The following is a 27,436-nucleotide window of genomic DNA, read 5'->3' on the forward strand; positions in this document are numbered from 1 at the left end:
GGCCTTGAAGTCATGATGCCCCAGACTCAACCTCATTTTTAAGGTTCTTTTTTGTTCATTAACTCTCCTGTTAACACTTTTCCCAATAAATTTATATTTAATACAAAGTACATTTGTATCTAAAAGTCAATTTTCCAGCATTAAAAACATTAGGACATAATTTCTTGAGCCATAGTATGCATACCTTGATTAATTAATCCCCACTATCTAATTTCAATATCCTAACCTCTTTGGAAAGAACAAAAATTTACGTTAAAAGTATTATGTCTGTGAGTCAAGAAGGTTTCTACTGTTTTTATTAAACCATTAATATTAAGAAAATATTAAGAGTGGACTTCTTAAGCTATGGTAAAATTCCACCAAGAAGATGGTTATCAAGCAATTTTTCATTTTAATAATATTTATTAACATATAGAATGAAATAAAAATTAAATATTGAAAACTATATATATTTTAAATTATGTTTTTTTCCTGCAATATTGGGAAAATATTAATCTATACATGAATGCTATATTGTTAGAAAAATATTCCAGATGTGTGAATTTTATGAAGTAAATAATACTCATTAAATAGTATATAGCTTTATTTAAATAACTTTACATAAATTCTTAGTAATGTTCTTTACTGATAAAATTACTTGATTTTGTTCAAAGTAAGGCCTATACAACTTATACTTCAAAGCAAAAGTATCATGTTTCTCAAACTAATAGCTAAACTAAAACAAAATTGTTGATGTGTGCACATCTTCCAATGACGATGTGAAGGAAGCAAAACGTGGTATGTGAGTGTATGTGTGTGTGCACCATGTATGCACATACACATAGTAGTAGAGAGGAGAGGAACGAGGACCAGGAGTGGAGAGAGATTAATTAATTCACTTACATGCAAAGTAAGATTAAGTATTTAAGAGAAAAAGTTTGACTCTGTGTACTTTCCAGCTGTATGATATTGGTAAGTTACCTTATTCTGAAGGACTTATCTATAAAATTAAGGTAACAGCTCCAGCCTTACAGGCAAGTTATAAAGATAAAATTAGATCACATGATGATCAAACAGAATACCAAAGAATTAGCTCTTTAGCCCTCTATCTAACAAGAATGTGTATCACTGAACTTTGAATTCAATCAAGGCCTCCAATAAAGGACAGAAAGAAAAAGTGAATATGCAGATAAGTTTGAAATTGAATCCATTTCCCATTGGTAGCTGATATTTCAAATAGAAATTCTGGAACCCTGCAGTTTGGAGGAAAGAAGGAAGCTTAGGGCTTAGCTATTCAAACTCTGGGGTTCTCCCTCCTGCATTCAGTATGTTCTCACATACATTTAATACTTGGAAATGATTAATCCTTCAAATGATGTTAATAAAAGTACCCTGAAAATATTTGAAAGACCAAAGAATTTATAATATCATATTGAATGTTTCAGGCAATACAGGTTAAAAGCAGTTTTAAAATATTCTGCTTTCTAGATCTACATCATTTTGCCACTTTCTACAGTTAATCAAAAGCATGCCATGCATTTATATTACAACTGTTTCATAGAAGTCTGAATCACACAAGTTTATCAGCAAGCAATCAGTCATCCTGGAGATAGCTCATGTACACACTGCTGTAGATTCAAACCAGGGAACAAATCTAAAAACAAAGCACGTGGGAGGTCAAAAATAGAAAAGAAAATGAAAAAAAGATTATAGCCATAGTAATTTCTAACTCTTTAATAGCTCCATAAAAGGGAAGTGTACAAGTTTGAAGCAGCATTTATTTGAACATTTTTCTAGTGGCCAATGGGTGTGCCTACATTTGGGATATTTTTCTAGGGAAAATAACTATGTCCTACCATCTCTGTAAACTATACTTAGTGGCTTCGATTCATGGAATTTGTTCTGGTGGTTTTATGGAAACTGATGTATCCTGGCAGCACCCATACTACTCCTCCTGAAACTTCTGTGGCAAGAAGAAAATGTAATCTTCCCTGTACTCTTCTTGAAGAACAACCTGGAACAAAGATGATTTCCATCTGATACAACAAAACAGGGAAACTGATTTTTAAATAAAAGATTCAATCAAAATATCACTAAAGCACATTAAGGAATGGTTTAAGTATTTTCACTGTGCTTGGTTTTTGTTTTAGAAAACATTGGTTGAAATAAATAAACATGAAGCTCAAACCACCTACTTTGCTGTTACAACACAAATTGTAAAATATAAAGGCACTGCACTTTTGTCCATTTTAATAGCAGCCAGCGAAAGCTCCAGGTGGCCACCCTCGTATATTGAAAGTTCACAAGCAGGCACTTTCAGACCACTAACAAGGGCTAGGAAGGAGACAGTAGCAGAAAGTAGCAAAAAAAAAAAAAAAAAAGCCTCTGATTCTAAATCAAGGAAGGGGCCTCTCTGATGGCAGACAGTTAAAATGATTAGTCTGTCACAAGATGTTGTTGAGCCTACATAAGACTGAATTTGCAGTCAGGAAGCAGAGAGATGAATATGGTGTGTGGCTTGCTTTTGCTTTTATATATATATATATATATATATATATATATATATATATATATATTCAATTCAAGTCTATAATATCAGTCTACAGGATAGTGCCATACATAGTTAGGGAGGAGTCTTCCTCACTTAAATCTCTCTGGAAAGACCACATAGACACAGTCAGCAGTGTTCCATGATGATTATACATCTAGTCGAGTTGACTATAAAGATTGTGCACCAATTAATTTGACACCCCAACTTTAAATCACAACACTCTACTCCAACATATAGTGTGATTTTCATCTCATAATCCAAAATGCATCTAGTCCACCTCTAAAGATCTTGTGAGCCATACAATTTTAGTGCTATTCAAAATTGGAAGTATTTTTGAGTTTCAACGCAATCTCTTAAATATCATTCATGCATGTGCTTGCACATGCACACACACACGTACACACACACATACACACAGAGTTATATGATTCTAATATAAAATGACACACAAAAAATTCACATTCCTAAAAGGAGAAATGAGAGGACAAAAAAAGAAAGGCAGTAGCAGAGCAAGCTGAAACCCAACATTGCAAACACCAAATCCTGTAACTACATAGCTGTCTTCAGAGACTAGTGAAAGAATCATGTAGCCTCTCCTAGTATTGAGAAGCCCAGATGCCTGCCTCACATAAAGATCCTTGGTCAGACATTGGCATCATTCCTCAGTGGATGACGTCCCATGCCCCAGGCCTCTCTAACATCTTGTAGATTCTGTGGCCACTTGAGTTTCACTTCCTTAGCTTCATTCTTATCGACTCAAAGCAGGGAGTCTGACTATCACACATTGCCTGAACTCAGTGGTTTGGGGGAACTTTGATTCTTTTACTTTTCCCTCTATCACGTCAGAAAAACCAGTATCAGATAGAGAGCACTGCAAGTTCTACTATCAGCTGGATATGGTCCCATTGGACCAGAGACACAGTGGCCCTCTAGAATAAACTTGAACAATTAATTCCCTAGGCAGTTTATATCCCACAGGAAACCCCTGAGGCAGCATTGCAATTTAGGCTCTTTTTCAGATGAATTTGCATTGTCACAAGTTCACTGGTGAGTGGGACACTGCCTTCAGGGCACATTTCCTATTGTCTCCAAGTACAGCTTGACAATTCCCTTTAATGATGTTAATTACTATAACAATCACAGCTACTTTCTCCACACCTTCCTTGTCCTTTGTACTTTTTTTCAAATCCATTTGCTGGTTAAACTGTACTTTTACCATAACTTTCTGCTCTACTTGTTGCTCTTTCTCACTACAGAACTGGCTGAGAGCAGTAAATGGTAACCATGACACACCCAGAATGCTATCTACTGTCTTGACATTTCCCTTGCCCAACAAATTAGTGCATTATTTTTAAATCCAGCTACCCAATTTCTCAGAACTACTGCAGAATGAAACCTGTCTCTTGCCAGAATGTAACACTAAAGCATCTAACGCAGTTCCCAATAAGTCCTTGTTTCTGTCTGAAAGCTTATGAGCTGAGCCTATATAGTCTGCATTTCTGTCAGGATTTTCTGGTCTTCCAAATTTTCTTCAGAATGGCTAAGATCTACTTAAAACAGTCTAGGAGAACTCAAACTCACCCACATTCCCCTGACCTCTTACCACACAGTCAAGATCATCACAACAACAGGCCAAGACTTAGGTGGCAGTTTTCTCTAGCAGTTATTTTTATCATCATCATGACCAAACAGCTGACAAGAAGCAAGCAAAAGGAGGAAGGGTTTCCTTTGGTTTGTAGATGTAAAAGAGAAGACATGGCAAGATGGTGGAGTGTGAAAAGACTGTACCTCCAGTCAGGGACCAGAGAGAGGTGAATGTTACAGCTCAGTATCTTCCCCATCATGATGTGCATACTTTCTTAAAACTTCAAACCAAAATAAGCACTTCCTTCCTTAAATCTGGTAACAGCTAGAAGAAACAAACCTGATACTTTTACGTTGGAGAATGGCTATCAGATAATAACTATATAGCTTCTCCATATGACACTTAGAATATTAAATGACATAAAGAAAAGAATGTGTGGCCAGTCCTTGCCTCCCTAGAAGAATGTATAAAAAAATTTAAAATAAAATGTTTAGCAACTTTTACAGTTTTCTGCTTAAATTTAAGTAAGCTTACATTAAAGAAAATTCTTTTATTCAGTATATTTTATTCTCTAGTGACAGCAGTCAGGAAAATCTACTATACTATTAAAGCATTATGAACAATGAATTCATTACCAATCGTATGATTTCATGAAAATGGCTAAATGTTGAATGTTAAATTTGACATATACAATGAGCCCACGTAATACAACAAAAATTTTATCACATAAGTGCTATTTCTAAACATCACCAAAAAAACTAACAAATGTATTTAAGAATTACCAGAAATTTACCTGAAACTGAAAAGAAAGTTACAAAGTGAAAACTATAAAAAAAATTTCATTCAATTATCTTGGCTAACATGAAAAGTACCATCAACATCACCTCAATTACAACCTAATCATGCATTAACAACAGAGAACAAGAGTAGCTTAAATCCTGTGCTATGAATATTTTAAATTTTTTATTAAAAGTTTTTGCCACTACACCTGCATCTATTTTAAGCTCGACCCAATTTCTTTCTTCCCTGAGCCATGATCATTTTCAAGGTGAACTACATTTTCTGTCTCCTCTAGCAGTTACAGCTGTTGTAGCTGTAAAAATTCTAACAGAAAAAAAGTAGAAAATCTGCACATGACATTCATTCCCTGAATGAATAAATGTATTAAGTTAGTTTTAAAAAAACTAAAACACATAACAAAACATAATTAGTAGCCATATACAGTACAAACACAACTATCAATAATATTCAAAAATTTTCCAAACAAATACCCAGAAATAATTTTAAAATCAAAGCAATTGCTGTATTAAGATATTCCACAATATCTAGTTGTACGAAGGTAGTTTCAATAAAATCCCACATAAATGAGAAACTGATTCCGCAACTAATCTATACATGGCTTGCCTTAAAACTCATTCAATTGCTGAAAATATATTTCTATTTGCCTATATACAATATCTGGATAGTTTACCTTGTAGAGAAAAAAAATCATTGATCTCAGGTTTAAGTTATAGAAAGTTTAATTTGAGTAGACTTTCCCCAAAAGTTCAGAAGTTTACCAAGAGTTTCTTTCACTGACCCTTTCTCTTCCTTACTTGATATTCCACATTCAGGGTCTATTTTAAAATCAACCATAACTCAGAAGAGAAAATAGGGCAGTGCTGAGAAAAGTTACTATTAACTCCCAGCCCACTCAGTTATTTTAATGATTCATCAGGGAAACTCGGGTTGTTAAAATATACCTGTAATCTCATTAAACAATAAAAGATAAGAAAAAGATTTCTGCATTGAAACATGCCACAAATGAGTCCACTAATAAAACAAAATGCACTAAGGCTGAACATGGATAATAGATTTTGCTAAAAAAAAAAAAAAAAAAAAAAAAAAAAAAAAAAAAAAAAAAAAAAAAAAGTGATGTATTTAGTTGTTGTACAAGTGGGGGTGTGGAGGGGTGGGGAGAGAGAGATTAACAAATTCCACTAAAAAGTTGTTTTAAAATACATCTGTTAGCATCCTGTCTAAACTCCACCCCCATAGTTACCTGGCAATAGCCAGGTAGGCCTGGCCCACTATAAAAGGGCCTGCTTGCCCCTTCCTCTCTCTCTTGCTCTTGCTCCCTTGGTCTCTTGACCCTCAGTCCCCAGCCCTTCCTCCCTCTCTCTACATGCTCATGGCTGGCCTCTACTTCCCTACTCTCTCTCTCTAAACAGAATGCTAATACCATCTATGAATCTACTCTTCTTGATTGTCCTTCTTCTTCATATTAGCCACTCCCATTTCAATCCTCTAAAGATTGAAAAGTAATTTACCATATAAAGTATACAATTACTTAGCAATCTAAAAACTACAAGCACGCCCTTCCGCCTCTGGCTCGGATACCAGTGGCTCAAGCAGTCTCCCAGCCGATCTGCTCCCCTCTGGAAACAGTCCAGAGGCACCCTAGGGAGGGAAGTGATGAGGGATCCCAGAGCAGAAGGTAGGAGAACCCGCCCACAGCCCTAGGCCTTAGAAGCACAATTGGCAGTAGAGAGCCCCCCAGAGGGCACCTGGCAGCCAGACCCTGCCCCTGCGGAAAACCACTCCCCTTCCGCCTCTGGCTAGGATACCAGTGGCTCAAGCAGTCTTCCAGCTGAGCTGCTCACCTCTGGAAACTGAGTCCAGAGGCACCCTAGGGAGAGCACAGACCACAGAGCTGCAGAGGCACCCAAGAGAGGTCAAGGACCCTAGAGCTGCAGGCATCCTAGAGAGGACACAGCCCAGAGAGCAGCAAAGCAGAGGACACCATATCCTGAAGCATCCTGGAGGAGCAACTACATTCAGAACAGCAAACACCTAGCTGGTCTACCACTGTGGAGACTCCATATTCTGAAATATCCTAGAGAAGCCACTGAACCCAGAGCAGCTGGAGCTCAGGATCAGAGAGTCATCCATACCCCGAGGAGTTCTGATACAACCAAGATAACTGGAAAGGCAGACTCCAGTCAGAACCAGTGAGTTCGAGTAGAACTACAGCTAACCAAATGGTGAAAGGCAAGCACAGGAATGTAAACAACAGAAACCAAAGTTACTTGGCATCACCAGAACCCAGTTCCCCCACCATAACAAGTCCTGAACACCACATCACACCAGAAAAGCAGGACTCAGAATTAAAATCACTACTCATGATGATGATGGAGGACTTTAAAAAGGACATAAAAAACACTCCCAAAGAATTTGAGGAGAACGAAGGTAAACAGACAGAAGCCCTTAAAGAAATGCAAGAAAACACAACCAAACAGGTGAAGGAATTACAGAGAACCTACCAGGATCTAAAAATTGAAGTAGAAACAATAAAGAAATCTCAAAGGGAGACTACACTGGAAATAGAAAACCTAGGAAAAAGATCAAGAGTCATAGATGCAAGCATTACCAACAGAATACAAGAGATAGAAGAGAGAATTTCATGCGCAGAAGATACCATGGAAAACATAGACACAACAGTCAAAGAAAATATGAAATATAAAAAAGTCCTAACACAAAATATCCAGGAAATCCAGGACACAATGAGAAGACCAAACGTAAGGATAATAGGTATAGATGAAGGTGAAGACTCCCAACTTAAAGGGCCAGTAAATATCTTCAACAAAATTATAGAGGAAAACTTCCCTAACCTAAACAAAAAGATGTCCTTAAATATACAAGAAGCCTACAGAACCCAAAATAGACTCGACCAAAAAAGAAACACTTCCCATAACATAATAATCAAAACATCAAATATATAGAACAAAGAGAAGATACTAAAAGCAGTAAGAGAAAAAGGCAAAGTAACATATAAAGGCAGACCTATAAGAATTACACCAGATTTCTCACCTGAGACTATAAAAGCCAGAAGATCCTGGACTGATATCATACAGGCCCTAAGAGAACACAATTGCCAGCCCAGACTACTATACCCAGCAAAACTCTCAATCAATATTGATGGAGAAACCAAAATATTCCATGACAAATCCAAATTTATACAATATCTTACCAAAAATCCAGCCCTTCAAAGGATAGTTGGTGGAAAACTCCAACAAAAGGAGGGAAACTACAACCTAGACAAAGCAAGAAAGTAATCTTCCAACAACCCTAAAAGAAGGTAGCTATACAAACATGACTCCACTGCCAATAACAAAAATAACAGGAAACAACATTCATTTTTCCTTAATATCTCTTAATATCAATAGACTCAATTCTCCAATAAGAAGACATAAACTATAAGATTGGATACATAAACAGGACCCAACATTTTGCTGCATACAGGAAATGCACCTTTGTGAAAAAGACAGACACTACCTCGAGTAAAAGATTGGAAAACAATCTTCCAAGCAAATGGCCCCCAAGAAACAAGCTGGAGTAGCAATTCTAGTATCAAATAAAATCGTTTTTCAACCAAAAGTAAAGATAAAGCAGGACACTTCATATTCATCAAAGGAAAAATATAACAAGAGGAACTTGCAATTCTGAACATCTATGCTCCAAATGCAAGGGCACCCACATACATAAAAGAAACTTTACTAAAGCTTAAAGCATACATTGCACCTCACACAATAATAGCCGGAGATTTCAACACCCCACTCTCAGCTATGGACAAATCGTGGAAACAGAAACTAAACCGAGACACAATGAAACTAACAGAAGTTATGAACCAACTGGATTTAACTGACATCTATAGAACATTCCATCCTAAAACAAAAGAATATGCGGTTTTCTCAGCACCTCATGGTATCTTCTCCAAAATAGACCAAATAATTGGTCACAAAACAGGCCTCAACAGATACAAAAAGATTGAAATAATCCCTTGTAGCCTATCAGACCACCATGGACTAAGACTTGTCTTTGACTTGGACAAAAACAACAGAAAGCCCACATACACGTGGAAACTGAACAATGCTCTACTCAATGATAACTTGGTCAAGGAAGAAATAAAGAAAGAAATTAAAGACTTGCTCTACTCAATGATAATTTGGTCAAGGAAGAAATAAAGAAAGAAATTAAAGACTTTTTAGATTTAAATGAAAATGAGGACACATCATATCAAAATTTGTGTGACTCCATGAAAGCAGTACTAAGAGGAAAAATCATAGCTCTAAGTGCCCACAAAAAAAAAAAAAAAAAAAAAAAAAAAAATTGGAAAGAGCATACATTAACAACTTGACAACAAACCTAAAAGCATTAGAACAAAAAGAAGCTAATATACCCAAGAGGAGTAGATGGCAGGAAATAATCAAACTCAGGGCTGAAATCAACCAAGTCGAAACAAAAAGAACTATACAAAATATCAACAAAGCCAGGAGATGGTTCTTTGAGAAAATCAACAAGATAGACAAACCCTTAGCCAGACTAACCAAAGGGTACAGAGACAGTACTCAAATTAATAAAATCAGAACTGAAAAGGGAGACATAAAAAAAAGAAACAGAGGAAATTAAAAAAATCGTCAGATCCTACTACAAAGGCCTATACTCAGCAAAATTGGAAAATCTGGATGAAATGGACGATTTTCTAGATAGATACCAGGTACCAAAGTTAAACAAGGAGCAGATAAACCATCTAAACAGTCACAGTCGTATAACTTATAAAGAAATAGAAGCAGTAATTAAAAACCTCCCCACCAAAAAAAGTCCGGGGCCAGATGGGTTTAGTGCAGAATTCTATAAGACCTTGCAGGAAGACCTAATACCAATTCTCTTCAAACTAATCCACAGAATAGAAACAGAAAGAACACTACCCAATTTGTTCTATGAAGCTACAATTACGCTCATACCTAAGCCTCACAAAGACCCAACAAAGAAAGAGAACTACAGACCAATCTCTCTTATGAATATTGATGCAAAAATACTCAATTAAATTCTTGCAAACCGAATCCAACAACACATCAAAGCAATCATCCATCATGATCAAGTAGGCTTTATCCCAGAAATACAGGGATGGTTCAGTATTTGGGAAATTCATCAATGTAATCCACTACATAAATAAACTCGAAGAAAAAAACCACATGGTCATCTCACTACACGCTGAGAAATCATTTGACAAAATACAACATCCCTTCATGTTAAAAGTCTTGGAAAGATCAGGAATACAAGGCCCATATCTAAACATAGTAAAAGCAATATACAGCAAGCCAGTAGCCAACATCAAACTAAATGGAGAGAAACTTGAAGCAATCCCACTAAGATCAGGGACTAGACAAGGCTGCCCACTCTCACCCTACCTATTCAATATAGTACTGGAAGTCCTAGCTAGAGAAATTAGACAACAAAAGGAAGTCAAAGGGATACAAATAGGAAAGGAAGAAGTCAAAATTTCACTATTTGCAGATGATATGATACTATACTTAAGTGACCCTAAAACTTCCACTAGAGAACTCCTGAATCTGATAAACAACTTCAGTAAAGTGGCTAGATATAAAATCAACTCAAACAAATCAGTAGCCTTCCTATACTCAAAAGATAAACAGGCTGAGAAAGAAATTAGGGAAAGGACACCCTTCACAATAGTTACAAATAATATAAAATATCTTGGAGTGAATCTAACTAAGCAAGTGAAAGATCTGTATGACAAGAACTTCAAGTCTCTGAAGAAAGAAATTGAAGAAGATCTCAGAAGATGGAAAGATCTCCCATGCTTGTGGATTGGCAGATTAATTTTTGTAAAAATGGCCATTTTGCCAAAAGCAATTTATAGATTCAATGCAATCCCCATCAAAATTCCAAATCAATTATTCATAGAGATAGAAAGAGCAATTTGCAAATTTATTTGGAACAACAAAAAACCCAGGATAGTGAGAACTATTCTCAACAACAAAAGAACTTCTGGTGGAATCACCATCCCTGACCTCAACCTATACTACAGGGCAATAGTAATAAAAACTGTATGGTATTGGTACAGAGACAGGCATGAAGATCAGTGGAATAGAATTGAAGACCCAGAAATGAACCCGCACACCTATGGTCACTTGATCTTTGACAAAGGAGCTAAAACCATCCAGTGGAAAACGGACAGCATTTTTAGCAAATGGTGGTGGTTCAACTGGAGTTCAGCATGTAGAAGGATGCAAATCAATCCATTCATATCTCTTTGTACAAAGCTCAAATCCAAGTGGATAAAAGACCTTCACTTAAAACCAGATACACTGAAAAAATAGAAGAGAAGGTGGGGAAGACCCTAGAATAAAATACCTAGGCACAGGGGAAAAGTTCCTGAACAGAACACCAATGGCTTATGCTCTAAGATCAAGAATTGACAAATGGGACCTCATAAAATTACAAAGCTTCTGTAAGGCAAAGGACATTGTCAATAAGACAAAATGGCAACCAACAGATTGGGAAAATATCTTAACCAATCCTACATCCAATAGAGGGCTAATATCCAAGATATACAAAGAACTCAAGAAACTATACTCTAGACAACCATATAACCCTATTAAAAAATGGAGTACAGAGCTAAACAAAGAATTCTCAACAGAGGAAACTCGAATGGCTGAGAAGCACCTTAAGAAATGCTCAACATCCTTAGTCATCAGGGAAATGCAAATCAAAACAACCCTGAGATACCACCTCACACCAGTCAGAATGGCTAAGATCAAAAACTCAGGTGATAGTAGATGCTGGCGAGGATGCAGAGAAAGAGGAACACTCTTCCATTGTTGGTGGGATTGCAGGCTGGAAACTACTCTGGAAATCAGTCTGGCGGTTCCTCAGAAAACTGGACATAGCATTACCTGAGGATCTAGCTATAGCACTCCTGGGCATATACCCAGAAGATGCTCCAACATATAACAAGGACATATGCTCCACTATGTTCATAGCAGCCTTATTTATAATAGCCAGAAGCTGGAAAGAACCAAGATGTCCCTCAACAGAGGAATGGATGAAGAAAATGTGGTACATCTACACAATGGAGTATTACTCAGGCATTAAAAATAATGAATTTGAGAAATTTTTAGGTAAATGGATGGATCTAGAAATTATCATCTTGAGTGAGTTAACCCAATCACAAAAGAACACACAGGGTATTTACTCACTGTTAAGTGGATGTTAGCCCAAAAGCTTGGATTAGGGAAGACTCAACTGGCAGACCACATGAAGCTCATGAAGAAGGAAGACCAAGAGGGGATGCCTCAGTTCTACATAGAACAAGTAACAAAAATGCTCAAGGGAACAAATATGGAAACAAAACATGGGACAGAAACTGAAGGAGGGGCCATCAGGAGACCATTCCACCTGGGTATTCATCCCATGTACAGCCACCTAAGCTAAACACTGTTGTGGATGGCTGGAAGTGCATACTGTCAGGAACATGATATAGCTGTCTCCTTAGAGGTCTGCCAAAGACTAACACACTTAGAGGACGATGCTCATAGTTAACCACTGATATGATCAAGGGTTTCCCAATGGAGAACTTAGAGAGAGGACTAAAGGAGTAGAAAGGGTTTGTGACCCCAGGAGGAACGCAACAATACCAAACAACCAGAGCCCCCAGGGTCTAAACCACTAGCCTGGGAACACATAGGGAGGAACCCAAGACTCCAGTGGTATATGGAGAGGAGGATGGCCTTGTCAGGCATAAGTGGGAGAGGAATTTCTTGGTCCCATAAAAAAATAAACACAGAGTGGAGTGGAATGTGAGGGTGGGGAGAGGATAGTGGGGGTGGGGAGGTAGGTGTGGTCACTGCCTCATAGAAGCATGAGGAGGCGGATGGGATAGGAGGTTTCTGAGTGGTAGGAGGAAGTGGGGTAAGGGGATAAAATCTGAAATGTAAATATTACAACCAATTTTTAAAAGGGGGAAAAAAGAAAAGTTATTAGAACCAACGTCTTGAAAAAAATATCAGCCCCCCAGGGGAAAAATTTTTTTTCTTGATACTAAAACTTGTATATTGCAGAATACATAGCCTTGGTATATCTACTCATCAAGCATACTGAGCAGACCTGCCCAAACCTCCGATGTCCTGGAATTCCATCTGGATTCAGTGAAGACACAGCATCAGAGGATTATCAACTTACTCTTCCCCCCACCCCTCTTCTAAAATCTCAACACCCATAATCAGCTTGAAGAAGTTAAAGAAGAGTCAGCGCCCCTATTCCCTGAGCTTGGGGACTAATGTGGTTAATAATGGTCTGTCTTTCTAGGGGAAAGTAGTGGTTTTGTTGGAACAGGGAGGATTAACTAGGACTTATTGCATAGCCATAACCTATTGGTAAAAATCTGTATAATTATTATCAAGATGAATTTATAATTTCTTAAATGATACAAAATTTACTTTGATTTCAAATTTAAGGTTTTCATTGGTACATGCTTCTTATTAATATAAAAGTGAGATGAATATTGATACTCTCATGGGCATTGTGCCTGTATAACACATTTAGGAATACAAGGCCTAGAACCTGTCCTTCTTTAACTTTTTTAACTGATTTGGGATGGTTAACCTATGAGTTAAGGGACTATAGCAAATTCATGGCTTTGAGTTTATTGTTAGGAGGTTTCCCATATTTTATTTAGAAATAGCTGAGAGGAGTGAACAGACAACAGTCCAGGTTACCTTACATGGATAGTTGGTTTTCAAAACATCAGAAGTCCATAGAATTGATGCTACAAATATTTATATATTAATGTCCATTCTGATTAGAGACCTGTCTGCTCCTGACAGCTTCCTGTCATGGATTCTAATAAGAAATTGAGCATCCTTGCAGTTACTCTAGTTGTGTGGTGACAGCTACTAGGCAAGAATTGCCTCTTTCCATCTACAGACAAATTACTGTCCAGAAAAGGACACACATGCAGAATAGTCGACTGATTATATCTGCCTAGACAGAGTAATCAGCCTTTAATAATTCTGCATCACTAAGGTTTGTCAGATGATTCTGGGCCAGAAGGCTGAAGATTTCATGCTCCAACGTTCAGTAGTATAGGGGCTTTCCAGGTGTTCAGTGGTCTCTATAAATTGGCTAAGTTTTAGAAGCTATGTTTAGTGCTTCCTATAATTTCAGTTAACTCAGTCATTCTGGATTTCTGACGGGGTTGAAGACCTATAGTCTCATAGCCAATCCTGGCTATTTACTTTGAGAGAAAAGATCTGAGTAGATGGTTTTCAGCAGACATTCATTCTAAAGCCAAAAAAAAAAAAAAAAAGGCCAGGATCAAAAGTAAGTGTTTTAGTTAGAAGAGATGACAGAGGTTCTGGTTAGTCAACAAAATGATGGACTGGGTATTAGGACTATCTTGTACCTCACTGGTACAATTAGGAATAAGTATGCTCTAACTGTATTTTGAGAGAAAAGTTTTACTTTAACAGGAAGAGAGATATGTAGGAGGAGCTAAGTGGGAAGGAGTACTGAGAGGAAGAGATGGAGTAAGGAGAGAAGATGAAGGAGAGGAGAAGCTAGGTGATGAGAGAAAGAAAGAGAGAGGGGGCATGGAGGCAGATGTTCACATGTCTCCACCAGTCAAAGATAGTTTTTATATCTAGGTTGGGTATTGGGTTACGCGTCTGATTGAACTTTACCAAACTTATAAATCCTTTGATTAACATTTTTAAAAATTGTATAAAAGCAAAAAAGGAAAGGGGGGGCATGGGACAGGGGTGTTCTAGGGAGGGGAAATGGGGAAAGGGGATGGCATCTTAAATGTAAATAAAATATAAAATAAAAAATAAATAAAAACTACAAGCACTAAAAATAGTCTACATTAAATTATAGAAAGTTTTGCTAATAGAAATAAATCCATTCCCTTGGCATTAGTTTAAATTGCAAATGATGCCTAACAAGAAGTTTTATTGCACTATTTACTTATGATACATAAATACCAATATATATATATATATATATATATATATATATATATATATACCAATTTAATGTATGTACTTAAATAGAAATGACTTCAGGTACAAAGTTAAAAGGATAGTGCTATATAATATTTTATATCCCTACAATTCTATCATTGTTCTTATTTCTTCAAATCTGACTGTTTTCCTGTCTAAGGATTTATGCATTAAAATCATTAAGAAGATATCATGGGTAATTTTTTTGTCACCTTGACACACCTGAGCAGAGAATTTTAACTGAAGAATGGTACAAATCTCTAGAGCATTTCTGGATTGCTAAATTATGTAGGTGGGCCCAGCTCACTAAGGGCAGTACCATTCACAGGCACGTGAGCCTGGGCTGTACAAGAAAGGTAACTGAGCAAGCCAGAGGAAGCAAGCCAGTAAGCATCACTGTTCAGTGGTCTCTGCTTTAAGCTCCTGCCTGGGTTTCCCTTGGTGATGGACCAAATAAGCCTTTTCTTCTCCCAAGTTACTTTCAGTCAATGTTTTATCACTGCAACAGAAAGCAATACAGAACAGAAATCTTACATGCCTTGCTGTTTGTGAGACAGTTTAAATCTATTTTAATTTGTTTTTCCAATTATGCATTGCAATGATCTCTTAAGTGCATAGTTTTGCAAACTAACAATTTTATATCCACATGTGATTTTAATTATCTCTGACAAATACGTTTATTCTTTCTTGACTTGAGATTTAACATTATACTTAAAAATACCATTCCCTTGTTTCATGATTTGAATTAATGAAAAGTCTTGATTATAAGTTTCAAATGCAAACATATACCCTGTAACAAGTAAATATGCACAAATAAAAATGTTATTTACTTACATTCTTATAAACTTATATTCTATGTTAAATAGCAAATTATACTTGTGATTTTTTATGAGGTTCCGTGGTTTAATTTCACTGATCTTTCAACTGTTTGCTGCTATTAATTTCTTGAGATTCACACTATAAACTTAGCAATACTCTAGCTTTGGGGGCGGGGAGGGGGGTCAAGATAGGCAAATCTCTGTAGCTCACTGGGCAGGCAGCTTAGCCAAGTGGCACACACTGGGTTCAGTAAAAGACACTGGCTCAAGGAATAAGTAAACAGCTATCCAGATAGTCACCCACTGATCACTTGTCTCCACAGGCATGCACATATATCCAAATGAACAAATGCATAAAAACAGACAAATGAACTACAATGAACACACCCACAATATTAATAATGAATTAAATATACTTAATTCAATTTGATGGTATTTTTAAATAGGATTTTTATGAATCAAAAGGAAGTTTTACACCAGAAAAATCACACTATCCCTCAAACGCTGCACTACCCTGTTATACAGCCATGTTCTCACCACATGATTCTTCATAAACCACAAATAATCTTTCAAAAATACAAATCAGAAATCGAAGTTATCAAATAAACTTCCAGCACTCTGTACAAGAGTTTCATTGTTTGATTTATTATCACTCTACTTTAATTCTGGAAGCATAACTAGGGTAAGAAGCCAATTCCCTTACCATAAATCTCCAGATCCCATTCCACATTTAATAATTAGACTTTTATTTAATAGGGAAGTAAAAAGGCATTTTTAAATACCTTCTGCTATTACTCATTTTATAAATGTTTGACAAGATGAACACTACAGATGCTTTCTCAAGATGGCATTGCTCCAGTAGATTTCACCTCTTTCAAATGGACAATAAGTTAGAGCAAATACAAGAAAACTAGGGAATCTGACCCATCCAGATATGAATAGTCAAATAGGAAAATCAATATGTATCACAGAACCATGAATGCACAAAATACAACATTGTTTAATTAATCTTTTATAAAAGAAATAATATTGGCATAACAGAGTAAACAAAAGAGCAGGGACTTAAATCTGTATGTTGAGGCTCATATATATAATCTGTTCCATTATATTTCACTATAGACAAATGACATGATCTTAATAAAAGGTGTATTAAAAAAAATTTTAGACTTTGGAGTTTCAAGATTATATATAAATGTTTAATGGCTTCTATTAATATACTCATGTATCAGTACATGTATATATGTTTGGAGAATGATAGTATCACTATTAAATAATAAATGCCTTTGTCATATATAGTATTTAATAATGCCTCCCAACACTTTCTAAGTCTAGGAACACCATCAGTATAAGATACATAAAACTGAACACCATACATCTAGGGTGGCAAAAATTAAATTTTGCTCTGATCTTCTCTATGTCTTTTATGAGTTGTACGTAATTATCATTCCCCATCTTTAATGCTCCAGATCTATACAAATATGTTGTCTATAGAATATATATGTCATAGGAACACTAGGATTACAAATCTAAGTTCATATGAAAGGACAGGAAACAGGCCCAAGACAACAGATTGGCCATACAGCTATGTTCACAATAGCTGACAATTACTTGTGCCATGATCAAAGTACATCCTCTCAACAAACAATACATAATAGTCATTTGTACCTAGTGTAATGTGTAAGACACATCTGTGTGAATAGTTATATACAGTCAATATTATTCACTATATTATCAGATAAATGCTATGAGGAAACCAAAGAGGTCTGCTTTTCTTAGTACTGTACATTGTTGCTTGCACTCAACAATGTTTGTCAGACATAAAACACTGTGGTTTTCACAATATCTTCACAACTGATACTAGACCTTAGTTATCAACCTCAAATAAATACTTCTTATAATAATCATTTACTCAGAGAAAAAAACTTAATACACATATAACAAGCTGCATCTAATCCTAGCACTCTGGAGGCAGCCAGGTGATCACTGAGTTCAAGGCCACTTGTTCTACATGGCTACACAGAGAAACCTCCCCCCACTCTAGAAAGAAAGAAAGGGAAAGAGAAGGGGAAGAAGGAAAGGAAAAAGGAAAAGGGAAAAAGGAAAAAAGGGAAGAAGAGGGAAGGGAAGAAGGGGGAAGGGAAGAAGGGAGGAAGAAGGGAGGAAGAAGGGAAGAAGAAGGGAAGAAGGGAAGAAGGGAAGAAGAAGAAGGGAAGAAGAGAAGAAGAAGGGAAGAAAGGAAGAAGGGGGAAGAAAGGAAGAAGGGGGAAGAAAGGAAGAAGGGGGAAGGGGGAAGAAGGGGGAAGGGGAAGAAGGGGGAAGGGGGAAGAAGGGGGAAAGGGGAAGAAGGGGGAAGGGGAAGAAGGGGAAGGGAAAGGGGAAGAAGGAGAAGGGGAGGGGAAGAAGGGGAAGGAGAAGGGGAAGAATGGGAAGAATGGGAAGAATGGGAAGAAGGGGAAGAAGGGGAAGAAGGGGAAGAAGAAGGGGAAGGGGAAGAAGGGGAAGAAGGAGAAGGGGAAGAAGGGGAAGAAGGGGAAGGGGAAGAAGGGGAAGGGGAAGAAGGGGAAGGGAAAGGGGAAGAAGGAGAAGGGGAGGGGAAGAAGGGGAAGGGGAAGAATGGGAAGAATGGGAAGAATGGGAAGAAGGGGAAGAAGGGGAAGAAGGGGAAGAATGGGAAGAAGGGGAAGAAGGGGAAGAAGAAGGGGAAGGGAAAGAAGGGGAAGGGGAAGAAGGGAAAGGGGAAGAAGGCGAAGGGGAAGAAGGGGAAGGGGAAGAAGGGAAAGGGGAAGAAGGCGAAGGGGAAGGGGAAGAAGGGGAAGGGAAAGGGGAAGAAGGAGAAGGGGAGGGGAAGAAGGGGAAGGAGAAGGGGAAGAATGGGAAGAATGGGAAGAATGGGAAGAAGGGGAAGAAGGGGAAGAAGGGGAAGAAGGGGAAGAAGAAGGGGAAGGGAAAGAAGGGGAAGGGGAAGAAGGGAAAGGGGAAAAGGGGAAGGGGAAGAAGGGGAAGGGGAAGAGGAAGGGGAAGGGGAAGAAGGGGAAGGGGAAGGGAAAGAAGGGGAAGGGAGGGGGAAGAAGGGGAAGGGGAAGGGGAAAAGGGAAGGGAAGGGAAGGGGGAAAGAAAAAGGAAAGAAATGAAAGAAAAGGGAAAAAAGAAAGAAAAAGAAGGAAGAAAAGTAAAGGAGGAGGAAGAAAAGGAAGAAGAAGTAAAAGGAGGGGAAGGAAGAGAAAGAAGAAATCAGTGTCAGGAAAACAATATACCATCTAGAAGACTTCAATTCTAAATTAAAAACAAAACAAGCATTTCAGAATGCAGTTTAAGCTCTAGAGTTGAGTAAATTTACAACTACCAAGTTATAAAGAATATTTATTACAAATTTCTTTCCTGAACCAAAAATAATCAAGAGGGCTGAAATAATAGCTCAACAGTTAACAGCATTTACTTCCTTTTCAGACAACCAGAGTTCCATTCCCAGCAAATACAAGTCCCTGTAACCTGAGTTTCATAAAATTCAAAGGCCTCTAGCATCAGCCAACATTGCATCTATAAGGTAAACATAAAGCCACACAAGCACACACACAAATACGCTTAAAAAAATTTCTTAACATTTGGAAAAAACAACAACAACAAAAAAAAAACAAGTCAAAATATTTAAGAATAAGGATTTCATATTGAGGTGTACATAATTGAAATTAAGCCTATGAAAAAGGTATGATGAAATGAGAATATGCTGTGAAACCTACAGCAAGAGTAAACACATACAGAAAGATAAATAATAATCTGTGGTGGATGACAAGTAATTTTGTCCCCCTTTCTGCATTTTATTCTTAAAGTTGAAGTCACTGATTATTTTTCAACTTCAATTAAAATAAACTATAATTGTTGTTAAATTTAGGAAAGAGAAATTGTTTGAAATAACAAATTACTTTCCAAAGACTGAAAGCTTACTCTCCCCCAAGAGCTTACACACAGTTTTTGAAATTATTTTAACTGTAGAGGTTTGTGTTCTCATGTTAATTATGTTACCCAAAAACATATTTGCAGTGTCCTGCAAGTAGGACTAAAGGAAACCTGTCCCCAGTTGGTTTCTGACTGGTCAATAAAGTTACAGGCAGCCAACAGCTGGGCAAAGAGACAGAAGCAGGACTTTTAGGATTCCAGGGAAGGGTACAAGGAAGGAGCTAGAGAGGATCCTGTCATGAAGAAGCCTTAGGAGACAGACCATGCAGGAAAGGTGAAGGAGGAAGAGACAGCTAACATGTAGGTACAGGAGAAAAGCAGCTCCAGGAGGACTATTGTCTTAGTTAGGGTTTTACTGCTGTGAACAGACACCATGACCAAGGCAAGTCTTATAAAGGACAACATTTAATTGGAGCTAGCTTACAGGTTCAGAGGTTCAGGCCATTATCATCAAGGTGGGAGCAGGGTAGCATCCAGGCAGACCTGAGAGTTCTACACCTTCATCTGAAGGCTACTAGTAGAAGACTGACTTCCAGGCAGCTAGGGTCTTAAGCCCATGTCCATGGTGACAGACCTACTCCAACAAAGCCACACCTCCAAATAATGCCACTCCCTGGGCCAAGCATATACAAACCAACACAGCTACCCAGTAGGGTCGAGGGTAACAAGGATAAAATATAGATTTAGTAAATATTAACTCAGAAATATCAGAGAGAGTGTGCTAGCCACTTGGACTTAGAAGTGGCCCAATCATTATGCTCTTTAAGGCATTTAAAATAAGGCTGTGTAATTCAGGAATCCAAAACATTGGGGTGATAGCAAGGAACACATGTGCACTGCCTGGGAAGTACACAACAGATTAATTTAATACCACAACATGTAACTATTATTATTATTAAGAAGAAATTTACTTGATAACTCATCAACAAGGGGATGAAGCAACTAATGATGCTCCAGCAGTTCACAACACTATAATTTGGTTTACAAATAATACTTGTCAGGTGTATGAAATAAAAGTTAATTCTCAATGAATTTTAAAGTGCACTTAAATTGTTAAATAACTATAAACAGATCAAGATCATTATATATACATATGAGGAATCTATATATAGGCAGACTATGTTAGGAAATAAAAGTATTGTATTGATAATAATTATGAGCAACAACACAGGAACTGTAATATAGAGTCTGGAAGTCTAAGTAAAATGTTGAAATTAATTTAGGCTATAAATACAAACGATCTTAAAAGATGAGAAAATATTGAATTAAGATGAATAAAATTGAAAAGTTTCTAGTTTCACACTTAATTTCAAAAGTGTCTTACACTGAAAAAGCAAAGCAATGTTATTACATAATCATGCAGATGTGTTAAACATGATAACAAATGAAAGGTATTAGGTGGACATTCAATAAAGATAGTTTTTCAATTTTAAGACTATCCCTTCTCATAACCACTGAAATTTTCCTATATTGATATACATATAATAAATTCATATATATATTCAATAAAACATTACCTAGTATCAACTGAGACTTAGCAGACAAATATTTTAATGTACCCTACAAGTTCTATCATGTTTTAAAATTTAAACTGTATGTTTCAGTTTTTAAATAAATAGAGAATTTTTGTTCCTGGAACTGTTTTGTAATGATGCCATTTCATCATAGTTTAAAAATTTTTGATTTTGAAAAACTTAACCTAAAATACAGAAAAAAAGGGAACACTTCCACAAAAGATTATAAACAGTAAACTTCCCAGAAAACATAAAAATTACTAATAAAAATAACAAGTATGTTAATAAAAGCAAGGGCAAATCTATTTCATATATTCAAAGGGACATCAAGAATCTATCTATATGTAAGTTTCTATAGCAAAAGTCAGCATGAACTTAGTTGAGAAAACACTGTGATTTTTGGAAAGTGTTTTGTGACATCTTTATGACCACTGTGGTAACACCCTGTCCCTAAAAAGATCATTCCCAACATTAATACTCTGGTGTCTAAAAAAATTGATATATACAGTTTGTAGTAAAAAAAAAAAAAAAGATGTACATTTTATGAGATTCCAAAGGGAATTCTTACATCAATAAATGCCATAAAATAATATTGATTTGTAATCTAATTTTTTTACTGCCAAATTACACTCTTCAGAATTCTAAAAAAATAGCCCAAGCAGGTTAGCCATAAAATAATTATGATTTTTAAAAAGGCTTGGCTGCATGATTAAAAAAAAAATCTTTTTAAAAATTTTTGGCAAAAAATGCAATAATTGAAAAACTCAGGTTACCCTTAAAATGTTCATATTACCCTGGCTTGTATACTGGGTCAGGTTAACACTCCTGCTAATTAATGTGTCTGTGCAACACCAATTCATGAACAGCTTGCTTCTAAGACCATGAATCACGTTTATGCTACTTTCTTGCCATACTAGATGAGATATACAATGTATTGAAATAAAATTTTATTTTTGTGTGTGTCTAAGGGTTTCCATTGCTCTGGAGAGACACCATGACCAAGACAACTCTTATAAAGGAAAATATTTAATTGAGGCTGGTTAACAAGTTTCAGAGGTTTAGTCCATTATCATCATGGTAGAAAGCATAGCAGCATCCAAGCAGACATGGTGCTGAACGACAGTTCTACATCTTGATCCATAAGAGTCCAAAAAAAAAATCAAAGGAAGTTGCTATTTGTGGAAATCAATGTAGTACATCCTCAGAAAATTTGCAATAGATCTACCATATGACACCACTTCTGGGTATATACCCAAAAAACTCAATTTCCTACTCCAGAGAAAAATGGTCTCCCATGTTCAAAGATGTTCTGTCCATAATTAGAAGGGCATCGAAGCTGGCTATACATCCATCAGTTGATGAATGGTAACAAAATGTGGTCCCTATACACAATGGAATTTTATTTGGTAATTAAATAAATAATTATGAAATTTGCAAGTAAATTAGTCGGAGGCAAAAACAACAAAAAAAAAAAAATTATACAGAAGGAAGTTACTCAAACCCAGAAAAACAAATATGTTCTCATTGATGTGTGATATTTAGTATAAAATATTTAAATGTATTTCTTTAACTTGAAGGACCTACAGAATCCAGGAAGCTGAAAAGGGATCACTGGAAAGGAGGGGAAAAACAGTTTTAAGGAATGAAAGTAACAGTAGAACACAGGTGATATGAAAGGGAAAAGGGGGAATAATAAGAACAGGCTTTAAGTTGGTAACTTTAGAGGAATGGTACCATAGGGTAGGAGATATTAAGGGAGGGATAACTAACTGTAACAATATATTCAAAAGGTCAGAAGTAAACCTACTACTTTATAATCTTCATTTGTGTGTGTGTGTGTGTGTGTGTGTGTGTGTGTGTGTGTGTGTGTATAATTGAAGTTACCCTATACATAGAACTATGCTCATGTTGCCAAATAAAAAGCCTAGTGTGGAGTAAAAAAGTAGCTTCAGATGTTTCCCAGAGAACTACAAAACATTAAAGGCTACTGCTGCTGTTCTTGGTGTTACACCAGAACATGATAGTAAGAACTTACTACTGAAAATACTACACACATTGGACACAGGACAAGAAGGCAAGTTGGTACTAACCAAAGCTTTCACCCCTTGGATAACTTTCAGAGTACCAGAATGTTAGTGAAGATTTTATAAATGTTGCAGTTTTCTCTTAACTTGGCTAACTCCCAAATAACTGAACAAAACTATTCTATTTATCTAACAATTTTACAGCACAACAACTGAACAGTGTTAAATTAGTTTAATCACCTAAACTAATCTGGCTACCTCCCAGCCAAAATCCCTGAGAAGCTGAATTTTATGGCTTTCCCCTGCTCGAGCTGTTTTCTTATGATTTCTCCTGGACTCTCTCTTCATTGCTGCTGAATCTCATTTCCTCTCTTTCCTTCCTGTTCCCCTATCTAGAAAAAAGTCCAGTCTTATTCTATCACTGGCTGACCATCTTCTTTATTGACAAATCAGGGAATAATTGGGGACCAATGTTTACACAACATTGAGGCAGGAGATTCTCCAAATAATAGATATGCAACCAGATATGGAGGCACAGAAATCATCATTTGAATAATACAAGGATAATCTTCATATAATGTACAATAACATTATACCTAGACCAGAAGACTCACAGAAAAGTAGCAGAACACAAAACTGACACATAAAAATCAGTAGACATCCTAAATACTGACAACAAACACCCTGAGGAGGAACTCGGGGAAGTAATCCCATTTACAAAAACCTTCTTTTTTAAAGTGGTTAAACGTAACCACAGAGGAAAAAAGAAAAATGAATGCTAAAAAACTTTAGAAAACACAAGATAAAAAGACCTCTAAAAACCACAATACAGGAGTTGGAGAGATGACTCAGAAGTGAAGAGAACTACTCTTCCACAGGACCAAGTTTGGCTTCCTAGTAATCACATTGGATGGATTACAAAAACCTTTAGCTATAGGGGAGCCAATTCAGACAAACCATTTTGCTAAAAACAAAATAAACTGAGATAGTTTGACTAGGAATATTCCCCCATAGACTTGTGTGTGAATGCTTAGGAAGTGGCATTTTTAGGAGGTATGGCCTTGTATCACAGTGTATCACTGTAGAGGAAGGCTTTGAGGTATCAGATACTTAAGTCTAGTCTGGTAATCTCCTTCTGCTATCTGCAGATCAAGATGTAAAACTCTCAGCTCCTTCTCCAACACCATGTCTGCCTGCATGCCACCATGCTTCTCTCCATGACAATAAAAGAATAAGTTTCTGAAACTATGAGCTAGCCCCAATTAAATGTTTTCCTTCCTAAGTGCTGTTGTGGTCATGATGTCTTTTCAGAGTAATAAAAACTCTAAGACATATATGTACAAATACAAACTAAAAATAAATATTTTCAAAACTCCAGGTCATTTCTTCATAGAAACTAACACAGCAGTCTTAAATTTCATACGTCAAGCCAGCCAAATTCAAGTATAGATGAAAGAAGGGCTTACACCTCCCTCACACACTGCAGTTGAAGAGCTTCTAACTGCTAACAGTTGCTGGGGGGTGGGAGTAGACTGCTTTTCTTTGAACAGAGTTCCCTAACACAATTCCTGTACCCCAGTGGATACCTCACAACCATGCAAATAAACCTTGTGGATTAAAAAGAAATACATGAAATTTAGAAGAAAAAGTAACAGTGGGATAGTAAAGACATCTAGGGATGCTGAGGAATAGATTTAATCAAAAGTCATAATATTCATGTGTGCAATACTCAAACAGTAAAAATTTCAAAATCACAAAGAAATAAAAATCATGACAAGGGGCTAAAATTTTACATGTAATATAAATTATTGCTTCCTAAATTATGTTGAAAATATGAGTTTAAAGATCAAATATAACTAATAATTTCCAATTTCAAGTTGAACTGTAGAAACTACCTTCTTTAAGTTGTGATTATGTAAGAAACTTCTCCAAGAACTCTTTCTGAACACTAAAGAGATTTCCATTCTTTTCAGTAATTATAAACTTCTCAGATAGAAATTTTCAGTTCTAGTAACCTGAATACATTGCTGCTTAGAGATAAGTTGTATCCACACAAGGACTGCTCTCATATTCAAGATAGCTATTCCTGGTTGTCAATTTAACAACATCTGGGATTAACTAAAATCCAAATGGCTGGGCATACTTAATGAGAGATTTTTTTTTTTTCATAATAATATCATTTGAAGTAGCAAGACCCACTTCTAAGCTACGTACTTGAAATGGGAAGATCCACCTTTAATCTGAGCAATACCTTTTGTGGCATGGAAGAACATGGAAGAAGGCTTTCTCTCTTTGCCTGCTTATTTTCACTGGCAAGACTATTCCTGCATTGGCATTGGGGCCTGCTTCTTCCTGATATACTGAAAACCAGCTGAACCATCCAGCCTTATGGACTAAGCAACTATAGGCAGCCATTGTTGAATTAGCTGAACAACAGCCTGTCAACCATTCTAATAAACCCCTTTTGTATAAAAATATAGATTCATCCTATAAATTATTCCTCTAAGCAACCCTGACTAATAAAGATTTTTCCTCTAGAAAACCCTAATACAGTAGCAACAAACTGCTCATTGTGAATGGAAAGAAAAGAAATAGTTAAAACAAAATAAACAAATTACTTTTTAAAAAAAACGTTTCAGGTCAGTCTAGACTACACTGTACAGATTTGGTCTCAATCAAAGATAGATAGATAGATAGATAGATAGATAGATAGATAGACAGACAGACAGACAGACAGTCAAATAAAACCAATCATAACAAAAAATTCTCAGAAAAAGAAACACCAGTCCAGATACTGGAGACATTTAGGACACTAAACAGATAAGACTAGAAAAGACCCTTCTTTTCCTTTGTCATAATATAACTGACTCAATAAATATACAGGAAAAAAAGAAAGTATATCAAAGCAGCAAGAAAAACATGAAGTCACATTCAAAGACAGGCCAATCAGAGGAATAGCAAATTATTATACTGAAACTGATAGAAAGACTTCAAGTGTTGTAAGGCCCCCACGATGGGAGGACCTCACCCAAGCCTCAGGAATTTGCAGCCACCAAGTAACTCACAAGACACTGAACTTGATGCAATCAGCAAGAGGTATATTTCAATCAACATGTTGAGGTCAAGACCCATTACCCACGCAGGGGCAGTGGGGTCTGAACCCGGGGCTTTGGAGACAGAGAGAATTTAAAGCCAAAAACCACAACTCAGGGGGAGGAACCACAACCCAGGGGGAGTGAAGGAAGGTTATTAGAAAGTACCTGTGGAAAGTCCCAGCCCATTATTCAGTTTGTGACAGGGTCCAAGGAACAGTCATGGGGAACATTTTGTATAGGCTTTTTTCTAAGAGCCTATACATAATCAACCATCTATCTTGTGGTCAGCCAAGTTCCTGAAACACAGAGCTCACTACCAAGCTGACCTGCACTCTTGGTTCTGCTCTGCCTGCTAGGAGTTTTGAAAATTTTTAACCCTTTCAGTGATATATTGCAAACTCTGAAAGAAAATAAGGGCTAATCCAGAACAGTTATCTGTCTTAATTGCAAGCAAAATAAAAATTTCCCATAATAAAAATACACTAAAGGAAGTTATTACCACTAAGCCATCACTACAGGAGTGACTTGAAGGAATCCTTCAGATAGAAAGGAGAAACAAATCTATCTGGGAGATCACATTAAAGAATATGCCACACCCAGCAAGAGACAAAGAGAAAAAAATACTACAAAATCAGCAAAATGGCAAAAACCAATAGACACTTTTCAATAATGACTCTGAATATCAACATTTTCAATTCCCTAATCTAAAAAAACAGAATAGTAAATTGGGTCAAAAAGCAGGAGTCATCTATTTGTTGCCTTCAAGAACTGTATCACACCATAAAAGTCAGACTTTACCTCAGAGTGAAAGGATGAAAAAGCTAGTCCAGGCAAATGGACCTAGGAAACACACAGGTATCGATGTTCTAATATCTGGGAGGAAAAAAAAAAAAAAAACACTTCAAATCAAAACTGTCTTAGTTAGGATTTTACTGCTATGAACAGACACCATGACCAAGACAACTCTTATAAAGAGCAATATTTAATTGGAGCTGGCTTACATGCTCAGAGGTTCAGTCCATTATCACCAAGGCAGGAACATGGCAGCATCCAAGCAGACGTAGGGATAGAGGAG

General features: G+C 36.6%; 1 protein-coding gene across 13 annotated transcripts in view; it reads right to left on the reverse strand.

Annotated features, from left to right (window-relative positions):
* Qtman (queuosine-tRNA mannosyltransferase) overlaps window positions 1-27,436 on the reverse strand; it is a 345,771-nt gene that overhangs the window by 231,335 nt on the left and 87,000 nt on the right. Inside the window, exon 4 of one of the 13 annotated variants that reach the window (XM_076928701.1) lies at window positions 27,160-27,234. The exons of the other annotated variants lie outside the window; for them this stretch is intronic. The gene's annotated coding sequence lies outside the window, so the exon portion shown is untranslated. The remainder of the gene's footprint in view (window positions 1-27,159; window positions 27,235-27,436) is intronic. 13 annotated transcript variants of the gene reach the window in all.

Source organism: Arvicanthis niloticus, chromosome 2 (genome assembly GCF_011762505.2).
Source record: "Arvicanthis niloticus isolate mArvNil1 chromosome 2, mArvNil1.pat.X, whole genome shotgun sequence".
Lineage (NCBI taxonomy): Eukaryota > Metazoa > Chordata > Mammalia > Rodentia > Muridae > Arvicanthis > Arvicanthis niloticus.